At 39.8% G+C, this 24,852-nt stretch overlaps 1 protein-coding gene across 7 annotated transcripts in view; it reads left to right on the top strand.

Annotated features, from left to right (window-relative positions):
* Positions 1–24,852, top strand: part of LOC100116327 (regulating synaptic membrane exocytosis protein 1) — a 153,642-nt gene that overhangs the window by 12,164 nt on the left and 116,626 nt on the right. For 6 of the 7 annotated variants that reach the window (XR_004227595.1, XM_031929944.1, XM_031929942.1 and 3 more), the window contains exon 2: positions 19,238–19,308. The gene's annotated coding sequence lies outside the window, so the exon portion shown is untranslated. Of the gene's footprint in view, positions 1–18,507; positions 19,101–19,237; positions 19,309–24,852 lie in introns of those variants that run through there. The other variant, XM_031929943.2, reaches the window with a different exon arrangement.

The raw sequence follows: 24,852 nt of genomic DNA, 5'->3' as shown, positions 1-24,852 counted from the left end.
GCACACGTACGTAAATAAAAAAACAAAATTACAAAGTGTCATTTTAGAAGTTACTGCTGAAATATACAAACACATTAGAGAAAGCAAAAACAGGATTTTTGTAGGATACCAGAATTGCAGAGTTTATGATGACTTAAACCTACAACCTTGTTTCAATTGTGGTAGGTTTGGACATAATGGAAATAAATGCTTTAATGAAAAGGTGTGTTTGAAATGTGCTGGATCTCATAATAGTGTATACTGTAACAGGATAAATGAAATGTGCTGCGTAAATTGCCTATACAGTAACAATACGTACAAAACACAGTACGATACTAAGCATGTTACAAACGATAGTCAACACTGCCAAGTTCTAATAAACAGAATTAATAAGTATATAGCAATTACTGACTATCCATTGACTCCAGTTATCCAGAGATACATCGGTAAGATAGATATCTACAAAATCACCGGAGCTGAATCAACAAATGCAAGACAGAAATCACAATCCATGACGTCACTATCACCACGCAGCAGTATTCTTTCAATCCCAAGGAAAACCGACGCAGCTAAAAAACGGTAATACGATCATGGAGCAGAACATCGAGTTAATTGACAGTGTACAAAAAGATATAATTCAAACAGAAAATACTTTTCATAGTGTTATCACTCTCAATAATTACGTGAAATATAAAAAAGAATATATTTTATACTTAAATATTCGTAGCCTTAATGGTAATTTTTTACAATTGCAAGCACTTATTGAGAGCTTAAATACTAAGCCTAGTATTATAGTTTGCGTCGAAACTTGGATCATAGATTATTGCAACTATTTTAATCTGAACGGATACAAATTATATTACAATAATAGCAAAATAAACAAATCGGATGGTGTAGTGATGTATATTGAGAATTCCATTATTGAAATTATTGAAATAGGTAAACTTAAAATAAATAATTCAATCATTGAAACTGATAATGGCAATATAGAGATATCAGCACTATACAGATCACATGACATTCCAAAAATTGAATTTATTACCAATATAAAACAATTACTATATAACAAGAAATATGCTAATAATCACTTAATTATAGGTGATTTTAACATTGACCTACTAAATCTAGATAATATTAGTCAGGAATTTCTGAACAATTCTTTAGATAATGGTTATCTACCGGGATTTCAAGGTATTACTAGACCGTCCGATAGGAATAATAACACTGGAACATGCATTGATAATATATTTACTAAAGCTAAGACAATACACACTTTACATTTTAAATTATTAAGTACAGTAACAGATCATTACCCATTATTTACAGCATTAAGTAAATTAAAGAAAAAAAAATATAGAAGAATCAATAACCCAAATAAATTATGATAAATTAAATAGAATAGCCAGTAGAGAAAAATGGAGTACAGTATTCTCAATGCATGATCCTAATGTAGCTGTGAATACATTGTTAGAAAAAATAAATAATTGTGTACAACGGGCTACTTTCATAAAGAAATTAAACAATAAACACAATAACAAAGTACCCAGAAGTAAATGGATCACTAAGGCAATACTAAATTCTTGCGAAAGAAAAGAAATACTATACAAATTATGGAAAACTGAACCAAATAATGTGAATCTAAAGATAGAATATCGGAATTATATTAAAATTTTAAATAGGGTAATTAAAGAAGCAAAAATGATATATGATAGAGATCAGGTTGTAAAAAATAGTGATAATCCCAGAAACCTGTGGAGAGTAATCAAACAAAAACTAGGTAAAACTGCGAAAAAAGATAGAAATATAAACCAGATTTATGATGATAGGAAAAATTTAATAAATAATCATACAGATATTGCTAACCATTTCAACTCTTACTTTAGTAGCATCGGCAAAACATTGAGTGATCAAATAGTGCAACCAATGAATGTAAACGTCAAATTACCAAAGATAAATAATAATTCTATTTTTATTACGCCTACTAATTACTTTGAAATTACTGGCATAATTCAAAATATGAAATTAAAGAATGGAGGAGTAGACAACATAAACTCTAAATCACTAAAAACTCTAACACAGTACATAGTAGATCCACTGGTACATATTATAAATATATGCATAGAAAAATCTATATGGCCGACTGCGTTAAAAAATGCTGATATAATACCGATACATAAAACTGGAAACAAGAGGAATATAACTAATTATAGACCAATATCTTTAATATCCAATGTAGCAAAGATCTTCGAAAAAATCATTTATAATAGAATATTGAGTTTTATTAGTACATTTAATATTTTATCCAGTAATCAATATGGTTTTGTTAAAAATAGAGGTGCGAAAGATGCTCTGGCAGAAATAACCAAGATTATTTATGAGAAATTAGACAATAGTACCCCGATTGCAATCACTTTTCTCGATCTTGCGAAAGCTTTTGATACGGTAGATCATAAGATACTACTTGATAAACTTTACAATTATGGAATCAGAGGCACGGCACACAAACTTATAACAAGTTATCTGGAAGGTAGAAATCAAAGAGTAAAAATTAATGACTGTATAAGCGAATCCAAAACAATTACTACGGGTGTACCACAAGGTACTATCTTAGGTCCACTGTTTTTTATTATATATGTTAATGATCTCTTGCAAAATATGCCTGCAAATTCAATAATATCATATGCGGATGATACAGCAATTATTTCGACGGATAGTTCTTGGAGAGGAGTAGAGGAAAAAATGATTAACTACCTGTATAAAGTATCTAGCTGGCTTGCACTAAATAAGCTATCACTAAACATTGACAAAACAGTTTCTATGACGATCGGGAACTACTCTGATAGCGTACCTAAAGATTTTTTAATACAAATTGATGGCAAAGTCATCAAAAGAGTTGAAAATACCAAGTACTTAGGAATTATTTTTGATTATAATATGAAATGGATAAATCATATACAGTATTTAATAAATAAGTTGAAATATATGGTATTTATTTTTAGAAAGATTAATAGATTTATGCAAATTAAAACTTTAAAAATGATATATTATGCATTTTTTCATAGTGTTATAAATTATGGTATAATAGCTTGGGGTGGTGCTTACTCTACTGCCACCAATCTATTACAAAGGTTACAAAACAGAATTTTGAAAATCATAAACAAAAATAATTTTGCTCAGGATAATCCATTGAGTATTGGGCAACTATTTGCATATCAATCACTAATATACCAGTACAACACATTAAAAGTTAAATTTTTAAATTCAGAAAGCAAAACTAGGAATAAAAGCATTCAGATACCTAGGAGACTTAAGACTATAAGTAATAAGAATAGTTATATTAAAGCCATAGGAGTTTATAATGATCTGGCAAATAACCTAAAAACTTTAAGCTCTAAGAATTATACTTATAAACTAGGAGAATGGGTTAAGTTTCACATGTAAAAAAAAAAATCTTTTTTATAAAATTAATAAGAAATATTGATAATGTATTTATAAATTGCTATGTATTCTGTATACAAATTTTATTAAAACGTTATTAATCAATCTTTCATATTGTAAAACTGTTAAAGTGTAAGTTAGGTACTACATATCTTGAAATAGATTTTATTTTAGTTATAAGGAACTATAGTTAGTAAGTATACCGGCCTCGCGAACAGGTAACTGCGTTTACCTCTGCGGGAATTTTACTATTATGTAAATAATATATAATTTTTTGTCTGGTTAATAAAATAAAAAAACATTCATGCGACTGTACATCAAATATTCATTACCTGAATTACCATCGACATTAATACCGCTACTGTTATTGCGAGTGTTATTATAGCTGCGTTTTAATAACGCAAAGACTGATATTAACGTTAATAATAATGTCGCTTATAGCGATTGCCCTTTCGATATCGTAGCCACGATTGCAATACGTATACCGGCTCTAACGACTGCTATTAACTGAGTAGGTCAACCTAATTTTTGTATATACATGCTTTCAAAATTACGCTCGAAGTGGCGGATGATGATTTTTTTTTAAATTGCTCAGGTCAACGAAATTACTGTTGCCATCATGGAACTCGAGTCTGCCATTACGCTTGATTATAAACTTTTTATATCGACGAAATCTTTCTTCCATTGCGGATACAGGCAAGAAATGTTAACCATCGAAAATTACGTTACAACGGATATTGTACATGTTTACCTTGATTATCCCTTATACTGATAGCGAATGTAATGTAAGTTCTGTAATATATAAACTCGCTTAATTTGGCGCTCAATCGATAAATTTGATCCCTTCGTTGAGGTTCGTCCCACTCGATCTTGAAAAAACCTCGAGTACCCGTTGAGTTGCTTTATTTGTGAAGTGTTCTATTTTCGTGTTCATGACATACTCAGCGGCTTTAATTGCATTCATTTTCGAAGTCATAGTTCGCCCAGTCATACAATTAATACGTGCTAGAAGTATGGAGAAAACATTTTTTAAGAAAATTATGTTTTCAGTGCTTCGTTTAAACCTATTATATCTATACTGAAGAAACAACGTTTCACCTAAAGCTCAACAAATCAGATTTAAAATCTAAAGATGCTATATCCAGCCCATGAAGAAGAGCCTCCATCAAGCCAGTAATTCAATTTCGCGAAAAAAAGCTCACCCCTTACTCGATAAAAAAAGCTTCACAACAGCAGCATCGCGGCAAAACAATTTCGAAAACGTTGCAGGTGGTCGCTCAAAAAGCGAGGAACCTCCCTCGCATTCGAATAATTCGCTCCCCTCGCTCACATAACTCGCCCATTCTTTGTCCACAATCACCCCCTCGCACATACGAGGCTTCACGCTCACGCAGACACACATACACATTCGGCGTGACTTTTTAGCCGGTGAGTAGGAGAGAAATTACCGTTGTCGGAGGAGGAAGCTCGCGGTGCATATAATACTCGCGAGGGCCGACTCCGCGCAGGGGGCTTAACCCTGACAGGGTCACCCGTTGACCCACTTTTGCCTTCTGCTGCCTCCTTTGCCCCTCCGCGATGTATGTAGGGCGCGCGCAGGCGCCTCCTTCGAGAGACTCGTTCGTTTCTTTTTTTTTTCGAGCTTGGCAGGCCGGAAGTGCGTGCTGCGCTCGAGATTAGATGGGAGAGGAAAGCGTCTCCGGGAAACTATACTGATATTTTTATTTATCGGGGATGCGTTTTGCATTTTTTAGGGACGTGCGCCGTATGTTTTTCAGAGAGTTTCGACTGATAATAATGCGGAACTGGGGTGTGCGGTCCCATCGCTGCGACGCTTGGCTTTAGTGGGGAATTCATGCTAAGTGAGTTCCGTGTCGCTTTGCGTTTTCGGGCTTGAGTTACTTTTTGTTTCTCGCCTGGGGTACTGCGTCGCGCTCGATTTGTAGGTGTAGTGCTTTGATAATTTTTCGTGATTGCTCGACTTTTGAGGCGAGGGGGGCTGAACTTTTATGACGTCGACGGGATATTTATTATTAATCAAGTTGCATTCTAACTGTTTCCGTTTTTCTTTTTGATTACAAGTGAGTCAGACAATTTTTATTTTATTTTCCCATCAAAGTAATTGTCTTCATCATCAAGTAAGTTATTCAGTATTAATGATTAATGTGTCACTTTATTCAAACCAATGTGCAAAGTTTGGAGTATGTATATAATATTACATAGTTACCAAGTTAACATTTTCGATCGATACTGCGCTCTTACTGTCCATGTTTACTCTATTATTGTAGTATTGCAAAGCAAATGATTCGCGTTCAAGGCCTTGGCACTTTATGCGCCGTTTCAGAGGTTTTGATATAGACTACGATAATTGGACAAACGTACTGCAACTATCTTAATGCTATTTGTCTTCGAGGTCGGTATGTATTCCAGTCGTTTCAATGTCGATAATTATTTACGTGATATCCTTCTTAACAAATCGAGTTTCGAAACCGCCCGACCCATCTATTTTAACCCAACGAAAGTACTCGAATCCCTATAATTTTTACCCGATGCACTCCCGAGCTTTGTCCAATTACAACAATTGTAATCACGGACTTACAAGACGCCGCATCGAAAAGTCCACCCCTTTACGAGCCCCTATTTTTAGCTCAGGTCGTATTTTTAGCGGTGTCTGGCGGCTCTACACGACAACGCCAACTTTTACGACGGCATAAATTTTCGCGTCGATTCGCGGGAAAGTGAATTAACGTCTCTGCGCGCTTGCGCGTCACGCGATCCCCACCACACTTTTTGCCGGTAATGCATCGTGAATTTCGGAAATAGCTACCCCCTGGTGTCCCTATAGCCTATAGCGTGCTTTTTTTTCGTTCGGCGGTCGATCGCCAAGCACGTAAATGGAGCCCTAACGGGTCACGTTGAGAGACGACTGGTGTTGCATGTGGACGTGATTCGAATCTGAAGCACGATGATGTGTGTGGCGATTTTCGTTGTTTGCGGAGCATTTTTGTTTCGAGGTCGTCTGGGGTTCGATAATGGTTTCCCGCTGTATGCGATATGAATTCCTTTACCTTTCACAGCTTTATTTTTTCCGTGGGTCCAAGAAAGATTTTACCACACGATTTAACTGAACAACAATAAGTAAAGGGATTGTCTGAAGTCAAGTAGAAAAATCAAGGTGTTGTCAAGTCAACTCGATGTACTGTCGACTATCGCGAAATTAATGTTACACCTGTGATTATGAAAACCGGAAAACTACAGATCGACTGAAAACCACAGAATTCCGCAAACCTTGAACACATTGAAAAAGGTACAGCGCTTTTAAACTTCGGACGGCGTCGCTTGTAGTTACCGCCTTTCAAAGCAGTCGCGCATACGCAGCAATGACGGGGTGACGTTGCAAAGAAATTTTAGCTGCCCGTAACTTTTGCAACTTCAGCTTATTTTGCAAAAAACTGCAAATCGGCTTAGCTTCTCCATCAGTTTCGCGAATATCGATGGGTATACTAGTATTTTTGAGCTTATAAAGTTTTTGACGGCGACAAAAACCAGAATCGACTTTATTTTTAACTTGATCAATGTTTAGTCTGCTGGAACGGTTTTCAAACAACGTTTTTTCATTCTTTTGTTATCGGTATTGACTTCAAAAATTGGAATTCCTACTTTTGTTATTATTTTTTATTGTATTTGTTGTTGTGTTCGGAATTTCATTTAGTGCTCGGTAAAAATGTCAATTTCCGTTCAGTTTAAAATTTGTGAAAGTAAATCCAATCGAAAACATACTGCGAAAAACCTTGCATAATAAGCTAAACTAGCAAATCTCGACGATTTTTCTGACTATCCACTTTCCCGGCTGGATTTTTTAAGCCCGCCCACGCTGTTACCTCTGATACTCTTGGACACCTGTAGCTATATCGATCAGAAGGAGAGCTGGAGTTCGTTCAGCAGCATCCCTAGACCGAGTTCTTCCCGCGCCCCTACAGCTTGACTCGACTAATCCGTCTCGAGTTCGAGTCTCTCCCTTTTCTTTGCAACGCGTGATGGCTTTCACCATATTTTCCTTCTTCCCGTGAGACGATTACTTTCTTCTTCGAAGGGCCTGTGTATGTGCGTAGGAAGTATACCGGATATTCGCTGCTCGTGGTGTATTTTTTCTGCTTATTGGGTTGTGCGGAAAGCTATTTTTGGGTATTTATTATAAAAGTTATTGCTTGTGCTTTGTTATTGGAGAATTTCGGAAGCCGTATCTGGAAAAACAATTTTCCTTCGGGTATGACGTGCTTCCGAAGTATCCGTGGATCTATTTTTGAAAATCGATACAATTTTATTCAATAAATTACATCAGGTGCGTGTCAGAAAGCAGAATAACATCATCGTGGAAACTCGTGTGATGGAATAACGAGTAGGCAGCTAAAGGAAAATTCCCCGCTTTGAAGTACTACAACCAAGTATTTTCAAGTGTGTCGCATTGGTGACTTTGTCGTGTGTTTTTACAGTCTGCTCTCCGCGTGGGTGTCCACCAAACGAGCTCGGATGAGAAACACTTGGGACTTGACGACTATCTTCTGGCATGTCCCTCGACCCTAAATTCTCCGCGAACAAATCGAAAACAAACAGCAAAAGCAGCGTGACGTCGGAAAAACACGCTGATTCGATATTTATAAAAATCAGCGACTGCGCGTTTCGTGCTCGCTCTTAATTAACCAAACGTCGGGTGAACGATCGTGCTTGTATCCGCGGGTAGATCAGCAGAGTAAACAGAGAGCAGGCTGTGGTCCGTGTACGGCGACGTCGAAAGCCATTCTTGACTTCATTACAAAAATGTTCGCATGTAAGCAGGAGGAAGTGTAACGGCCGCGGAAAAGCAGACGAAGAAGCAGTAGTATACTGCCCCGACGGCCAAAGTAGTTTTAGCACGCGATCGTTTGCGCCCATTCACACGGGCATGAGGTTACTACGAGCTCTGCTCGATTCATGGCTTTTGAATACCTAGGAAGGGGACGTATATCCTTTTCCGTGAAAGAGGAAATGATTCTTTTTCGTGGTTGTTCAGTTCGTTTTATTCGTTCAAGTAGTGTAGGTGTAAATTTAGGCTTTTTGAATTTCGCGCCGCTGCTCGCTCTCCGTTGCGACGTTGAGAGCGCGCGCGCATGCGTCGAGTTGCGCGCCGCCGGCCCCGCTTGCGAGCGCGCGAAGGGCCCGCGCGCGCGGATTCCTGTTCGGACTGCCTAGCGCTTCGCACGTTTGGCTTCCTTACGCTTTTCGATTTTTTTTTGTCTTCTGACGGTGAGCCAGTGACTTGTTCTTCTCAGAGCTATCACTGTTCACCTCGTTCTGCGCCGTGTTGGTAGTGTTTAGCGGAAAATTCGCGATCGCGTCGTTCGCGTGTGCGTGAGTGTGCCTCGAGGCGATAGTCTTAAGGTTTGTTGGCGAAGGTGTCCACGTGTTGTACGTGACTCCTTCGAGGCGAGCGAACAGCGGCAACACCCCTTGTTGCCCTCGTGCCAAGCGTCTGGCTCCCCGAGACGTCGGGGCGCGCTTGGTGCACGGTTGCGGACCATCCTTTCGCTCCCCAGGCCCGGCTTCCAGACCTCCAGGACCAGGACGGAAGCAGCGGCGGACTACGACGAGGCCTGCTCAACGTCCTCTTCAGCGGCGGTTTTTGCGTTCGTCTTTGCGGTAAGAGAGCTCTCTCTGCGTGCGGAAAAGGTACCTCGCGTCTTTGCGTTTGCGTGCGTTCTTTCACTTGAGTTTTTTCTCTTTTAGAGTCACTGTTCTCTTTCTTTTATTTGTATAGTTTCCCTTTTCTTATTTTCAATAAAGCTTACACTTGCTCAGGCTTTTCCCTCTAAACCGTGAGGGTTTTTACGCCAAAGCAAGTGCTTTTTGTGTACCGCGAAATCGTCTGTGTTAATTAAAAAGAACCCTTCACTCACTCAACCCTTTCCTTTTGTTGGAACTCACTCTGAGTTCTTTCACTCGTTCTAAGATTAATATTCAGTGGTTCAACTTCATAGAATACTACACACGACAGGTGATACCTACTTACTTTGATCAGTGGAATGTTGAGCTATTGATTTATCTTGAGATTACCGCAAGACGCTTCGTGACAAAAAAAAAAATTTTCATCTGTTTACGTTGACAACATAAATATAGGCCTACGCGAAATTAGTTCATTACTTGCCACCGCTAAATTCGCCAAGTTTCGATCTGATAAACTTACTCCGTCTTCCCGCAAGCGCGCGCGCGGGTACACATAATACACACACACACACACTCGAGTACCTAGTTCCTTCATATAATCGCGTATTAACTTTAATGACAGCTGAGAAGGAGTTAAGCTGAAAAACATACACTCATTCGCTCTGACCTTGCGCCACTTTTCAGAAATTAATATCTACCCTGCGCAGCTCCAATTACAGGTGCGTCTTATAATTCATTTAACAAGTCCGAGGGATTTCGTGGAACAATTAATCAGGCGCGTGCTTTTCGAAGAACTCGAACGATTCCTCGTTAGTTGCGGCTATCTGTAATCGTCGATCAGCGGAATCTTTACTCGTGACGCGCCGTTCTCTTTTTAAGCGCGACGTGCTTTCCGGTGTGATGGATACGGAAAAGTTGTGTTTGAGCAAAACTCACGCGAGAAGTTTCTCTTCACTCTCGACGCGTAATGCACGTGCGCAATTCTCGGAGTACTTGTTTCGCCGACGTCGAAAAGTTCGCTCGAGGATCGTTACGATTCGTTTTTGATTCAAGCTCCGTGACACTGGACCGTCCGAGAAACGCTGTAGAAAAGACGTCTCTTTTTTCGCGGGCAGCGCAAAAAGAGGCATCGATAACTCGGCTGAGTTCGCGTGAAAGTTGGTGTAGTCTCTACGCGAATTTTCGCGCCCGACGAATAATGATCGATACGGCCAGACGCCGCCGGTAACTCAGCCCCGCGTAATTCCCAGGCTTATCGTTTTCTCCCTGACTTATTATAATGGATGGAATGACAAATAGTCGCGCGATACTCGAGCGCCGAGCATGTGCGCGCACACGCGCTTATGTATATGTGTAGCGGTATCGCATTGACGGGCTTCGAATTTACTCTCGGCTCGGCGCTATACGTTTGAAAAATGACACTTGTCTCGCTCACTTGGATGCGGGACCGCTAAAAATAGCTCGACGGCCGAGCCCGCACTCGAAAGTTGTCAGTTTCCGATACACACGCCGCTCGTAATCCTGTAAATCTTGTCTGTCGATTTAACGGAGTCCCTCGGTGAAATGTTTTACTCTTTCGATTTGAAAAATCGAGGGCCTGCCTTCAATCGGGAGCGTATGATCGTGTTTAAACTTATTTATCGAATGGCAACATCGCATAACTGTAGCGAAAAACGAATAAACATCCCATTAAACCACTGTCGAATCCTATCACTCGACCACGCGATGTCACTTGGGTATATGCACGACGATGCTGCCTGTTCTATAGCACTGGAAAATTCAGCGTCACAGCCGCCGCCGGCGGATACGTCCGGGGGAGAGATTTTCCGGCGTGACCTTGCAAAAAATTCCGTATAAGGAAAGAGGAGAGAGGGAGAGAGAAAGAGAGTAGCGAAGAAAAAAGACGTCGTTCACCCCGTTTTCAGCTGGCTGAAACGTCCTCGGGGATGAGCACATCGACGAGGAGGATAAAAATGATGGGACGGGGACCACGTGGGACTTTAAAGAGGAATAATGGGGCTCTTATTCTGCAGAACTTTCGGAGCGTCATTACTCTCTGAGTCGACGCTTTTTTTCGACCGGGGGCAACTTTTCTTTATCGATTTCGAGCAGAGAGGATGAAAATTTTAATACTCGCGCACAACGCTGCCTCTCGGGGTCAAGGCGAGAATTCGATTGCCGGCTAGTTAATTTTTCAATAAACATTTTGATCAGACGAAAAATCGTGTAATTGAGATCATACTCCTGTATGAAAGAAGCAAAAATGTTTTTCGCACTACTACAATGTATATCCAAAGGTTGAAGCAAAACACTTTTCTCGAAATTAGGCGACGCATCGAGGAAAACATCCAGGACGGAAAAGAAGCGCGTTAAGTCAAAAATAGATCAAGAGCAACAATAGTATCTATCATGGAATCATTCCGAGAAGCGGCAAAGAGGTACAACAGTTATTCGTGCATTTCTCGCTCTTTTTACGGGTTCTTCATTTTTCTACAGAAAGACTTCCCGGGATCTTCGCATCGACCTTTTTGCATCTAGTTGCTTATTTTGAATGCCTTTTTCTTGGTATGCCTCTCTGTGTGTGCGTGTGTGTGTTTGATTGAGGTGTAAAACCAATCTTCACGCGATACACTCGACAGTTGTGAATATGAAATTCCATCGATAGAAAATACTGTTCTTTTGCAATTTCAAGAACATACACAGAGGATCCTCTGTCTAGTATCAAATTCGAGATAAACTGATTATTGATTTTACAACCCTGGTAGAAAATTAATGAGTGAAAACCGTTAAAAAGTTAAGTTTAGTTGACCATTATTATCAAATTTGAATGTAAAAAAATAAAGCAAAATATTGCTAATATTTTAGTGATGCGTGTCTATTATACCAACACAGTATTATTTTTAAGTTAAAAATTGTTTTTTCCTTTTTTTCTTGCATTAAAACGTTTGCATGTTTTATTACAAATATTTGGATTTTTCACGATTGCAACATATTTTTCTATAATTTCTGGATTGTAACAGTCATTTGACAAATTTCAAGCAAATGTTCTGTTTTATCTTGAGTTAATGTGTATATATATATGGATTTATAATTTATAATTTATAATTTATTTATTTAAATTGTTAACGACAACTTATCTAAGTGGCCCAAAACTTATCTTATTAACCGTTACTGTTTCTACCAGGGTAGTCATTTATTTTACGTGAACGTTGATGAAAGAGAATGTCTGCATTAATTTGTGTTAACCTAATTACTTTTCATGTAGTTAGCATAATTATTGTCCTTTTGATCACTTACCGTCTATTATTCCACACAGCGGTAATTTTACATTATAAAGGGGCTCCGCCAACGTCACATCAGCTGCAACCAAAAATTAGAAGTTCAGCTCGGACTTTTTTTTTAAATAGAGTAGAATAAAGATCGGTTACTGATCCGGATAGATTGAAGCGGATAGACGAGTAAGGATGACTATTGCACTAGGCTTCATGTCTGTAGGTTGGGGAGGCTTAACTACTCCCAGACTCTCACCAGGAGCTTGCTCCGCGTACCTGAAGGTCACGTCCATGTGTACCATTAGTGTTACACCCGTAATAAGGTACATTTAGTTCTTCGGGCATCTTGTCCTATAAAACTCAATTGATATTTTTCCTTCATTAGAAATTTACAACGCAAAACATCACCTGTTATCTTGAGCAGTTTCAGACGGTCATCGTCTTAAGGTGGGGTTCTAGTTAATTTTCTAACCTTTTTATATTATAGTCTCATTTTCTAAAACTTTGTACTTATATTCGGTACAAAAAAAGAGGAAGATTTGTAAATTTTGAGCCAGATATATATAGTATATTTTTCAAGTTATTGCAAATAAATAGTTTAAAATTAGGCTTACTTTCAAAGGTCTCTCGCGCACTCCTTTTTAACTAACACTCAAATTCTGAAGGCCAATGTTTGCATTTATTCAAAATTAAAATTTCATAGTGACCCGATTTAAAAAAAGGACCAAATAAAATTTAGTACATGAAAAATCGATTATTGGACAAGAAGTTCTACTAATTTTTAATCTAAAAACTATTTTTGACGTACTATAAATGCAAATATTGGCCGTAAGAATTTTGGTTTTAGTTGAAAAGGAGTGCGCAAGAGACATTTGCAAGTAAGCCCAATTTTGAACTATTTTTTGCAATAATTTGAGTAATATACTATATATGGCTCAAAATTTACAAATCTTTTTTTTTGTACCGAATATGAGTACAAAATTTTAGAAAATGTGACTGCGATATAAAAAGTTAGAAAATTCACCAGAACCCCACCTTAATGATAAGTAGTCCGCGCTCGATACATATTTTATAGGCTCGTTAAAGAGTTTCAATATTCATGAGAATGAATAGGAAACTAAATTAAAGCGCTCCTAAGCTTAAAAACTGCATTTTGCCGCGTTTGTCTCAATCAGCAAATCTTCCCGCACATAGCAAGAGGAAGAGAGAAAAAGGTCCACGCAGTGCGTCGACGTATAAATTTCTTTTAACTTGTTTTGCACTCTCCACGTCGGTCTCCACTGCATTGAGAGTAATCGTCAGTTTAATTAGGCCGACGAAAGCTACGTGAGACGCGCCGTGAACGCGGTTGAATTTGGAAACGAATCGTCTAGGTGAATCGATGCGTGGGTTTTTTAAATAAATTTAATTGTAATATTCGCCCTTTTTTATGTTTTGGTCAAGTAATTTGATGTTAAATCGTTCATTGTAATTTCGAAGATCAAAGTTTTATTAATCCAAACAATCCGTAAGTCTAGAAATAACTACAAAACTATGCTTTATCCGAAGTCAGTGCCTTACATGTGTTGCTCAAGAAAGAAATCACACACAGCCTCGGGTGTCGCTCTTTTGTATCTTTAGGGCTGGCCAGAGCTTGGCGAGAACCTGAAGGATGTTTCTGTGATCCTGATAGCAACATTAACGAAATACTGAATTCCAAAACAACGATTTCACGGTTACCTTATATATATACAAGTAATTCTTGTTAGAAAATTCTGTTTGACCAAATTGATTAAGTCAATCGTCCTTTAAGGCCAGCGAAAACGATAAATGTCAGTTTCTGCCGCGTCGATATAAATGTCCGCAGTAATTTTTGCCATCGATCTTCTCGAATTGGATCCCACGGATTCCACGTGAGCCAGCAGTGCTCGGCCATTTCAATTACAAAGAAAAAACGGAAATATATAAGACCGCAATATCCAGAGAGACGTGGACGCAGCGCAAAAGTTCCCCTATATACCGTTTTCTCGCCCTCCTTATTTCACTCCCTACTCGGACCAATCCCCTTTAATATCTTCAATTCTGGCTCTAGTTTTCTCTCTCTTTCTCTTTCTCCGTTATGTGTAACTGAGACATTTTTGCCTCCCCAAATTAAAAGAGGGAAGATATGGCTCATTAATTTTGGTTCTAATCGTTGTACATATGTTTTCTGTTAATGTTTCTCTAATTAGTCTCTGCGATAAGTTATAACGAGTTTAAGGCAGTCTTATCGGTACTACACTAGTCTAGATGTGTCTTTTTCATTTCTGGTTTAATAATTGTGAGATCTACTTTACTAAGCCCATAAACGATATTTTTGAGGGGTAAATAATGTTCGTTGCGTATTAATTTTCAACTACAATAAATTTGAACGAAATCGTAACGTTAAATGCGTTGTAACACGCAAATAAGTGAAACGAAATCGGGATTTCTCATGAAAGCCCATGTTAATTGGCATAAAATAATAGTATATTGTGTACCAAGGGCGTAAAGTGGGCTTTTTTAGGCCGAGTGTGGATTTTGCAGTACGAGTCAAGGCGAGTTAGCCCGAGCCGAAGGCGAGGGCGTTTATGAGTCGCAGACGAGTACTGCAAAATCCACGAGGCCAAAAAGCCCACTTAGCCCTTGGTGCACACCATATTTTATGTAACGCGCGGACGTATTTACGCGTTTTTTCGTACGTGTTAAGAGGGACTGATGTGACTATTTTTTGACACGGCAACCGTGCTCTTGTCTTGTTCAAACATTATATAAAATAAATAAATAATGCAAATTTATCAAAATCAACTTTTTTTAAATTACAAAAAAAAAAAATTTTGCGGGCAATAAAGGCCATTATTGCCCGCTGTTTGAATATGCGGGCAATAAAGGTTTTTATTGCCCGCTAAAATAACTTTTTTGCCCGCCGGTCAAAAAAGAGTCACTTTAGTCCCTATTAATAGGTACGAAAAACGCGAAAATTGTTTGCGTGTTACATAAAAACATTTATATCTTCGGTTATATCTTATCTAGTCTTCTTTAAATTTATATGATTGCTTCTTAAACACAAACCAGCCTGTATGCAAAATTACAGACATATCCTATTGCTAGTTCTGTTATTCTCAGTTTTTCTTCTCACAATGAAGCTCATTATCAGAGGAAGGATTTCTTGTTCAAATTCTCATCGAGTTTTGTTCTCTGAGGTTTCTTTTTTAGCAAATGGATAAGCAGTGAAAATCATTCATGCCGAGAAAGTAATAGGATTCTCCTGGATTTTTATTATTTTTCCTTTTTCGATTGAATACAAGTTAAAGATTCGAGAGTTTATGAGAGAGAAAAATTACTTGATATTGAAATTGAGAATCGATTAAAGTTCAATTAATTTTTCATTTTTTTTCAAACTCCTGTAGAAGATCGATTATTAAGAACCCCGTTGAAAAGTCTTAAGGCGTCTTCTCTCCAGCAGCCACTTCGTCCCTCAGCAATATAAAGGATCCCCCGAGTATAAACTTCAACTGTACGTATTTCACTTCCGAACTTCCACTTCCTTTCACGTGTACTTATATACATACATGCACGGACCGAAAGCTCATAGCCGTGCAGCGATGCATACTGCTTCAGCCATCCGACAAACATTCGAATTTGCGAACTCTGATTGTGGAAAGGGCATGTGCGCACGCGAGAGAGAGAGAGAGAGAGAGAGAGAGAGAGAGAGAGAGAGAGAGAGAGAGAGAGAGAGAGAGAGAGAGAGAGAGAGAGAGAGAGAGAGAGAGAGAGAGAGAGAGAGAGAGAGCGAGAGAGAGAGAGAGAGAGAGAGAGAGAGAGAGAGAGATTTCGCGTTGCTACTGTTTCTGCGAAATAGATATAGATATGGAGAGGGTAAGGCGGAAGCTGGACGCAAGTTTATAACGTCGCGGGAGCAACAGCATCAGCAGCAGCAGGGTAGAGAGAGAGAGAGAGAGAGAGAGAGAGAGAGAGAGAGAGAGAGAGAGAGAGAGAGAGAGAGAGAGAGAGAGAGAGCGAGTGCGCAGGGACGTGCCGGCGAAAAATATACTCGGCTTCGCCCACCCGATCAATAGCTACAGGTGGCAGCCATTTCCTAACCAGCGCCACCGCTGCTGCCGGCTGCCGCTGCTGCTCCTGCTCCTGCTCCTGCTTGATATTGGAGCTGTATGAGGGTGAGGTATTTTTTCCAGCTGGTGGAAAAAATTTGATATTAAAATAGCTGCAACAAATCGTCGATGCAATTAAAATATGTTGAATGCGAAAAAACGATAGCTATTGTACGCTAAATTGCGATTCGAAATTTTTTTTAATTTTTTGCTCCCTCTAAATGAATTCCAATTATTTTTATAACCCGCGAAAAAAGTATTTATCGCTGATTCCTCTCTGGATACAGCAGATAACTGCGGTTCAGTAGAAATTCAAAAAACGCGACGCCAGTAAACTATTCTCGCATATACATATATAAGCATATGGATTTTCATATTCGAGTGCGGTAGACAGTGCCACGAGCGATGAACAATGTGAGCTCTAGTTGACCCCAATATGACAGAGGAAATCTACGTTGAAAACGAATAAAGACACGAGTTTTCGAAGAAACATGCCTCGTATCTATTATTGTTACGACAATGGAAATACACGTGTATATAATTCCACCGAATACAGGCGAATTTATAGCGTGGAAATTCTTAATCTGTTTTCCCGACCCATTTACGCAAAAGCTGTGCCCTCGGGTTTATGCTCCATTTAAAAATCGCTGAAGAAACTCGATCGGTCAATCCATTCAGGCCGACTACTTCTGCGCTCTGTCTATCTCTTTTTACGATTCGTCGAAACGAAAAATAGAAATCAAGGCTGCCGCGAACGTTCGAATGATTGATCTCTTCGTCGTTATATATAACGTAATTTTAGAAGCACGGGCAGTCGCTTTAACTACAAAATCCCTGGGGTGCTCGAAATTAATCCTTATCGGAGACCGTGAATTCGGCTAACCGAGTTATTCGCCGTCAGCCTGTAAACTCTGGCCGCTTGATTGCCTCGAGAGTATGTGCCTACACATGAAACGACAGTTAATAACTGGCAAATTCATCGTTCGAATAACTTCGAGGCATACTTTTAAGGGCTACTCTCGGGTCTCGATTGAAATTCGAGCGAACGCTGGCTTTGTGACTGGCTAAATCAAAGCTGCCGTTGTCTCCGATGCGTTGCGTGGACTAAATAATTCAAATTCCGATCGATGGCGGTGGCAGTGCGATGAGCGGGCCGTATAGGACAGGTTGATAGAATTTCGCTGTGCAAATTGTATTACAATTATATAATAATATTTGGCGCGTACGTGACCCCCGCAAAGTCTAATTTCACATTCGCTACCTCGGTTTTGATCATATTGAATTCGCTGTCCCAGTTAACGTAGTAACATGGTTGTCGGGATTTGCAATAGAACGAATTTAGCGATTATCTTTGCACGATTAAACGGCGTACTTCTGGATACATTGAACATTCATCGCGCTGAACTTAGAAAGCGATTGAATCACGAAAATAGCCACAAACCTGTATGCAACACCAGTCGGAATGAATCAAGAGACGTCAGTCCAGACTTTTACGCCCTGATCATCGCATATCTGAGCGAGAGATTCGTATTCCACGCGCCTTTCCAATCAGAGCGCAAAACAAGCCGAACGACTTAAGCTATTCTCCCCCCCCCCTCCCACCTATATACGAGTGCGCTTTATAGTTTTGTGCTTGGCTCACGCGACTACCAGCCCAGTTTACGACCCTAATACCCAGCTCGTATTTTAATTTAAAGCCTGGCCGCTTTTTGTCCCGGGTCATTTTTTCAAATTACTCTTGTTCAAAAAGTGACGGTTAAATTATAATTTTTATCATGCGCACTGCAGCGAATGTATGCTGTTATACACTGTGCGCGCGATAATGACTAGCCGGGGATGTGTTATTATTTTGATGGTTGGAGTTTCTAAAACTGGCGTTTTGCGACTGCAGGAAACGCTGTCGTTTCTTTCACGACCAAGCTATTGATTGAGCGACTGACGTTTTCTGCAGGGAGGCACGACTTGAAATAAATTAGGAACATAAATATGCCACTTTTTCCGCAGGTCTTCTTAAGGTTAAGGACGTCATTCGGCACGAGTTTATCAGTGCAATTATTATTTATTTCGCTATTGAAAAAAAATATTCTAGTCGCCTTTTCAGCACGACCGCGATGCTCAAGTGGCTTGTTAGATACAGTGCCCCGTTGAAGAAGAGTAACTACGTACTATTTAATTTGTTGAGTGAATCACTGATGTTCATGGACAGATGTGAATGTAATGAATAGTTAAAATATACGTCAACACGCCCGGGAAAACTAGTCGCGTACGAACCCCCGAGCGTTTAAAAATGCACGAGCAAGACAAACTTTTCCGATGCCGGCATCCCCATCGAGGCAACAGCCATGTGAACGCGAAAACAAAAACACCTGATACAAAAAACACTCTTTCACCCGGGGCGTTGAATATAGTGTACGTAAATGTCGAAGCGTTTCCGTGACCTGTCGAAAGCATTCCTGAGTCTGAGGAAAAATGACAATCGGAGAGAAGAAAAGACATGACGGCGAGGTCATAATTGCTTGTCAAAATCTGTCTCAGCTATGATTAGAGGAATTGTATATAGTAAAGGACTCTACTTATGACTTTCTACAAAATTCAGGTTTAGGTATGATTTTTTTAATTTCTTTTTTTTTATTAAAGGCTATTTGATTATTCGAAGTAGATATTTGAGTCACACGTACAAGAGGCTTATGGAAAATAAATTTTAATTTTTATGAGCTAACTGGATTTTCCATGTTTCAGAAATCCATCGCTGCTCCCTCTGATTGGAAAATGCAGCGATAGTTCAGCACAAACAGCATCTCAAAAAGCAGGTGGGTACAAATAAACCTTAAGCTAGCATCCTCCCTCTTCTTTTCACATCTAGAATAGCCACGTGCGGAAAAAAGAAGTATAGCGTTGTTGAAAAAAAAAGTTGATTTAAAAAAGTCGCAGGAAAAACAACGCCGCTTCAAAGAGCAAAGCGCGCACGTGAAGTGACGTGGGATGTGCAAAAATACACGGGGAAGGCATTAGGAGTTTTTGAATTTCACGCCAAGGTTTTATGCTTAAAAAAGGTTTTGACGGAGTGACATTGACGCTCTAAATTTACCCGGCTGTGCCTAATTTTAGCTGTTTAATCCGATACATATACTATTTCTTCGAATCGCTGACGTATTTGTTTTTCATTTTAATTGGATTTCAATGGTTTTTAATTGAGAAAAATATCTGAATCGAATTTCACCGGAATCACAATAATTTACAACTTGGATGGAACTAAAGTAAATGGAACTAAACTCTTGTAGCTAAAGTTTCGGCCGCGTTACGCAAATCAAATTTTCAGCAGCATTAAATGAAGATTATGTAAAAAGCCTAAAGACTTTTTTCGATCTTGTACTTGATGTATGCTCTCAGATTTTACGGTGCATTTCCGCAAGTATCCTAGAGAGATTTCGAATCTGAATTTTGTATAGCGATGAATGAAGCTGCGTTCATTAGTTCAATTCAACTGTTTAAAGTTATTTTTGCGCCTCGAAAACATATAGAGCAATCTAAAATTTTATTTTCTTTGCCAGAACAAATAGAACTCGATTGAATGGAGGTTTAAAGTTTTTAATTAATGCATCACCTTGTTACATTTGAGATATGATTTCGTCTCCTAAAAATCAACTTGGAACGCAATCAGAAAATATATTCGGTATAAGCCGTAAAGTTGGTAACAAAGATAACAGTTATCACAACAAGCCACGCTTTTCCGAGTAGCCTAAAAAACCCCCCTTGAAAATTCATATTGCATCAGGCTGGGAAATTTACTCTCCACGAGAGTGAGTCAATTTGCTGGTGGAGCAGCGCGCGAGTCTGGTACAGCTACTCCGCGGTGGTCTAGCGTCGCCTCCGGCGGTTCTTCGAGGCCGTTACGGAAGATGGAAAGGGCAGCTAGGCCGAGAGATGGCATGCGGCAAACCACGTGTTCGTTCGGTTAATTCAATTTTCCCTCGACCACACCCTCTCTCTCTCTTTCCCTCCAGATTTCTCCTTTGGGCTACGGTTAACAACGCTGCGGTCGAGTCTGACTTCACATGTGTCTGCTTCCATTAATTTGAGCCTATATGGAGTCGTTGGATATCGTTTGTTTGTCGCTTTTGAGTGTATCGTCTTCAATGGTATTTATTGAAGTAAAGGGGTATTTAATTGCCTTCCAAAGATTTTAATCCATTTTTTTATGATTGCAAAATTACGATAAATAAACATTCGGTATCCATATGTTTATAATATGTTATGTCGAAGCCATAAGTACATGCGCATGTAATCAGCGAGACCATTCTTTGGCAACGCAAAGCACTCGGATGTACGGAAAATGAGTATTTCAATCGAGACCTACTCGTTATCCGCTGAATTTAAAGAGCAGTGAAACTTTTGTCTCGACGTAATTAGGTATAATTTATTTGTATTTTGTGTAGCGGTATACAATACAGCCCTTCGTGCAAAAAGCGAAAAAGTCATAATCCTAATCCCGCAATATCCTTGAATTTTTACTCGGTTTGCGTCATCCGCGGGCGACTGCAGCCTGACTCTACACGTACCTGTCCCACATGATGTGCACTTTTGCGCGCTTTAATTTAGTTCGCGGGACCTCATCGTATCAACTTTTTGTTGAGCTTTGCTTTCAGTGAAGAAAAAGAAGCGACTGACCAGGGCTTATAGGTACAATTAAAACCAATTAAAAGTGCTGTCACAGACGCACACGTTTGCAACGCGAGCTGCGAGACGAGTCAGCGATAAGAGTCCGCAGAGCCGTACTACGATGCATAGCATGCACTTGTATCGTAGACGTTAGCTCAGTGGTTAGAGCTCCCGCTTGTTAATCTCGGGGTCCGCGGTTCAAGCCCGCGTCTACTCTTTTTCGCTTTCCGACTCGTCTCCTCTCCGTCCGTTAAACTTGGCATCCCTTTGTGCGGTAGATCGCCGGTTCAGAACCCGGCTAAACAGATCTACTGAGTGTTCGAACTCACAGACACCTACCTTACCCTCATAACTCCTCCGATCAGGCCCTCAGTCAGTGTCTCAGCGCCCGCCTCTTATCCATTCGTTGATCAAGCGTTAACAGGCTTCTGATCTGTGTGGCTAAGTGCAGTGTCTGCAGCCCAGTGTCTATGCTACACATTAGAGGCGTAAGAAGCAGCACCGCCGATCGGTAAGGTAGTTCACGAGCCGAGGACGACTCGTCTCAAAGGCGGGTGGTGTCACAGACGCACACGTCTGCAACGCGAGCTGCGAAACGAGTCAGCGATAAGAGTCCGTAGAGCCGTACTACGATGCATAGCATGCGCTTGTATCGTAGACGTTAGCTCAGTGGTTAGAGCTCCCGCTTGTTAATCTCGGGGTCCGCGGTTCAAGCCCGCGTCTACTCTTTTTCGCTTTCCGACTCGTCTCCTCTCCGTCCGTTACAGTGCACTTCATTTATGAGACACGTTTGTGTTATTATAATTTCGTGAAGTATGTGGAGCGATTTTGAAACATAACGAGCCATAAAAATGTCATTGTGGAGACTCGACACTTGATGAATCAAATCTCAAGCGCACGACCCGAAGCCACAGTAAAACAGCTGACACCCGCCGAGCGAGCTTCTAAACAATGGACTGATCAGCAACAGCATCCAACGACCATAGCACCCTCCTAGCCACATTGTACCCATCGGCCATCCCCGCATCATTCCCTCCCACGTACGAAAAGCTCTTGGGTGTCGCGTAACGAGTCCCGAGGGCAGCATTTTTCGGCTCATTAATCAGTCGGCTACGCGCGAAAGCTCTCAGGCCTGCCATACGCGCGTCCGGGTCATGTATACTACAGACCGGCTGATTTTATGGAGGTTGTCCACTCTTTGCGGAGGTGGTTTAGATATCCTTTTACAGCTTCTCGTGTGTAGCTGAAAATTAGCCACAGAGTCAGATGGGAACGAGAAGATACAAGCTGGAAAAATGTCTTGTATCGGTTATGTTGCTGGTTGATTGATGCAATATTGGACGTAGTTTATAAATTCCTTTTTTCATATACCTAATTGGAAAATGAGTGTAATGAAAACATAAATTCTGTAGTGCAAATTAGTTAAGGATTTCAACGTCGCGGTTGAGAAACCGTTTAAAAGATTCAATTCTTTAGAATCTAAATCTATTTTAATCCGGAACCAAATAATATCGACGGTATCGTTTAACCTCCTCGCGTAGCCATATAAAACGAGATCAAATGCGGAAGTAGCAAACTTGAAATATTTAAAAGCCGTTATCAAAGGAGCCGGTTTTAAAGAGGATTTCGGAGGAAAAAGCCGAGTCGAGAATAATTCGCTTAAACTTTCTGCTAACTAATAAACTTATCTCTTGGTAATCGTACTAGGCCATTATATTTTAAGGGATTCGAGATAGTCGCTTGGAACATAAACTCTGCGTTAAATGCAACCTCAACTAATTTATGGCGTTAGCACGATAATCGCTGGATACTGCCCAGTGACCTGGAATGCCGTTTTTTGCACTAACACGAAGTTCGGGACAAAATTGGTTATTTCGCTACTTCAATAACATCACACGGCACTCTCTAACCGTATTACAACTTAGCCATCTATGTTGAAATAGTACAAAAAACAACAATGATAAAAATAAAAACGATAATAAATTTTTAGTACTTGAGTGTCGGGTAACCCATGCAGTGCCGAGATCTCCCTTAACTCGACCTTTTTCGCCCCACCGCGGCATACGTCTATGTATCCTCGAGAAGGAGAGAAGAATAAACTCGCTGCTCGCAACAAGTAGTACGACCGCTCTTGCATCCGTCAGTGCCGCCCACCACCTCTTTCTTTCCCCGTCTTGGCTTGCTGCCAGCAGTTTCCTTCTGGTGTCTTTGAGCACCTATCCTTCGACGGCTTGGATGAATTTCGCGGCGCAGTTTACGCTGTTATCCAGGCTCTAAAGGACGATGTCTTTTAGATTCGCACGATTTATTCATAGCGTATTTGTTCTTGGAATTTAAGCTATGTGGCGCAGGGAAAAAACATGTTGTGTGTTCAATATTAGTATTATTCGATATTGCGGGGTCATAAATTGGCGAATGATTCGGTAGTACTTAGGTCAGGATTGAGGATTTTTATGCAAATCCGTTAAGGCGCGCTTCAGAAACTCGTTAGAAGGTGACCTGGTAGAAAATCGACCCTATTTTTGGACAGGATTGCTGGTCAAAACTTTTTAAAATAAAGTACTATCAGAAATCCATTTCAGAGTAGTTCCAGTAATTTTAGATAAATCTCGTTTTAACACGCGTTGGCTAGAAATTCTGCCCAGAAAAAGCTCAATTTTCTACCAGGGTGTCGAAGCACAGATCATTCTCCCTCGGGTTTGCGGTGTTAAGCGGAATTTAAAAAAAGGAGTTAATGAAATACTGGTTCCACAAAGAAAATTGTATATCGAATGTTTTCTGCGCGTTGGCGTTTCATTGATATGCTCTAATTGCACACACTTTCAAATAAAGGGATTCCAGTTCGCGACTGATGTACCTGTTATTACATAATAACGATGAAATTTCGAATGAAGTAAGGCGAATGAATGAGCGTGGATGTGAATATTTCATTTCTTGGTTGTATTGAGAATTTCATACTTCCGATAACTTTCCACGTGATTACAAGTTTCGTCGTACATGTGGAATAAACAAACGTTTTTCCAACAGTTACAACTACTTTTGTTGTTTTTATCGTGCGTTATCAGAATTTCTATCAGATACCTAACGTAGTGTATATGGTTTAAGCCGTCAACCAGATTTAGCGTAAAATTTTCACCGAATTGTGCAAACTGCATCGTGTGGTTACACATTTTACAATATTTCCGGAAACTTGCTGAGTTGTCGTTTATTACTTGAATTTCGATAACTACGTTTAACAAGAGTTTGGCTATAGCCCACTATAATGTAATTTCCGTAAACTGATGTAAATTGATCTCGATAACTGATTTAAACATCGAAGCAGCATGAGACCTTGCACATATTCGTTCGAATGATAGGTAATAAGTTTAATAATTTAGTAATTTTTGCAAACAGTGACCATACGAGTGCTAAGTTACCAGCAGTCGTTTAGCAAACGTGCATTACAATCCTTTTTAAGGCACATCGAGAACGTAAATCAACAAACAAGTTATGCATAGCAGCCATAAGTTCAATCGGAAGTGCTAAGCTTGCACGGCATTTTTTCCAATTTCTCAATTCCTCCCGTGAGTGGGTGATAATTTCCGCGGCGTAGACTATTCGTTATCTTTGGGATTATTCCTAGACCTGTATCGCTAGAATAAAGCAGTTTCGTCGCTAACTTGTTGCACGCTCACAAGAGAGACGCAGTGGTAGGA

Source organism: Nasonia vitripennis, chromosome 4 (genome assembly GCF_009193385.2).
Source record: "Nasonia vitripennis strain AsymCx chromosome 4, Nvit_psr_1.1, whole genome shotgun sequence".
In the NCBI taxonomy this organism is placed as follows: domain Eukaryota; kingdom Metazoa; phylum Arthropoda; class Insecta; order Hymenoptera; family Pteromalidae; genus Nasonia; species Nasonia vitripennis.
This window is presented reverse-complemented; position numbering and strand designations above follow the sequence as displayed.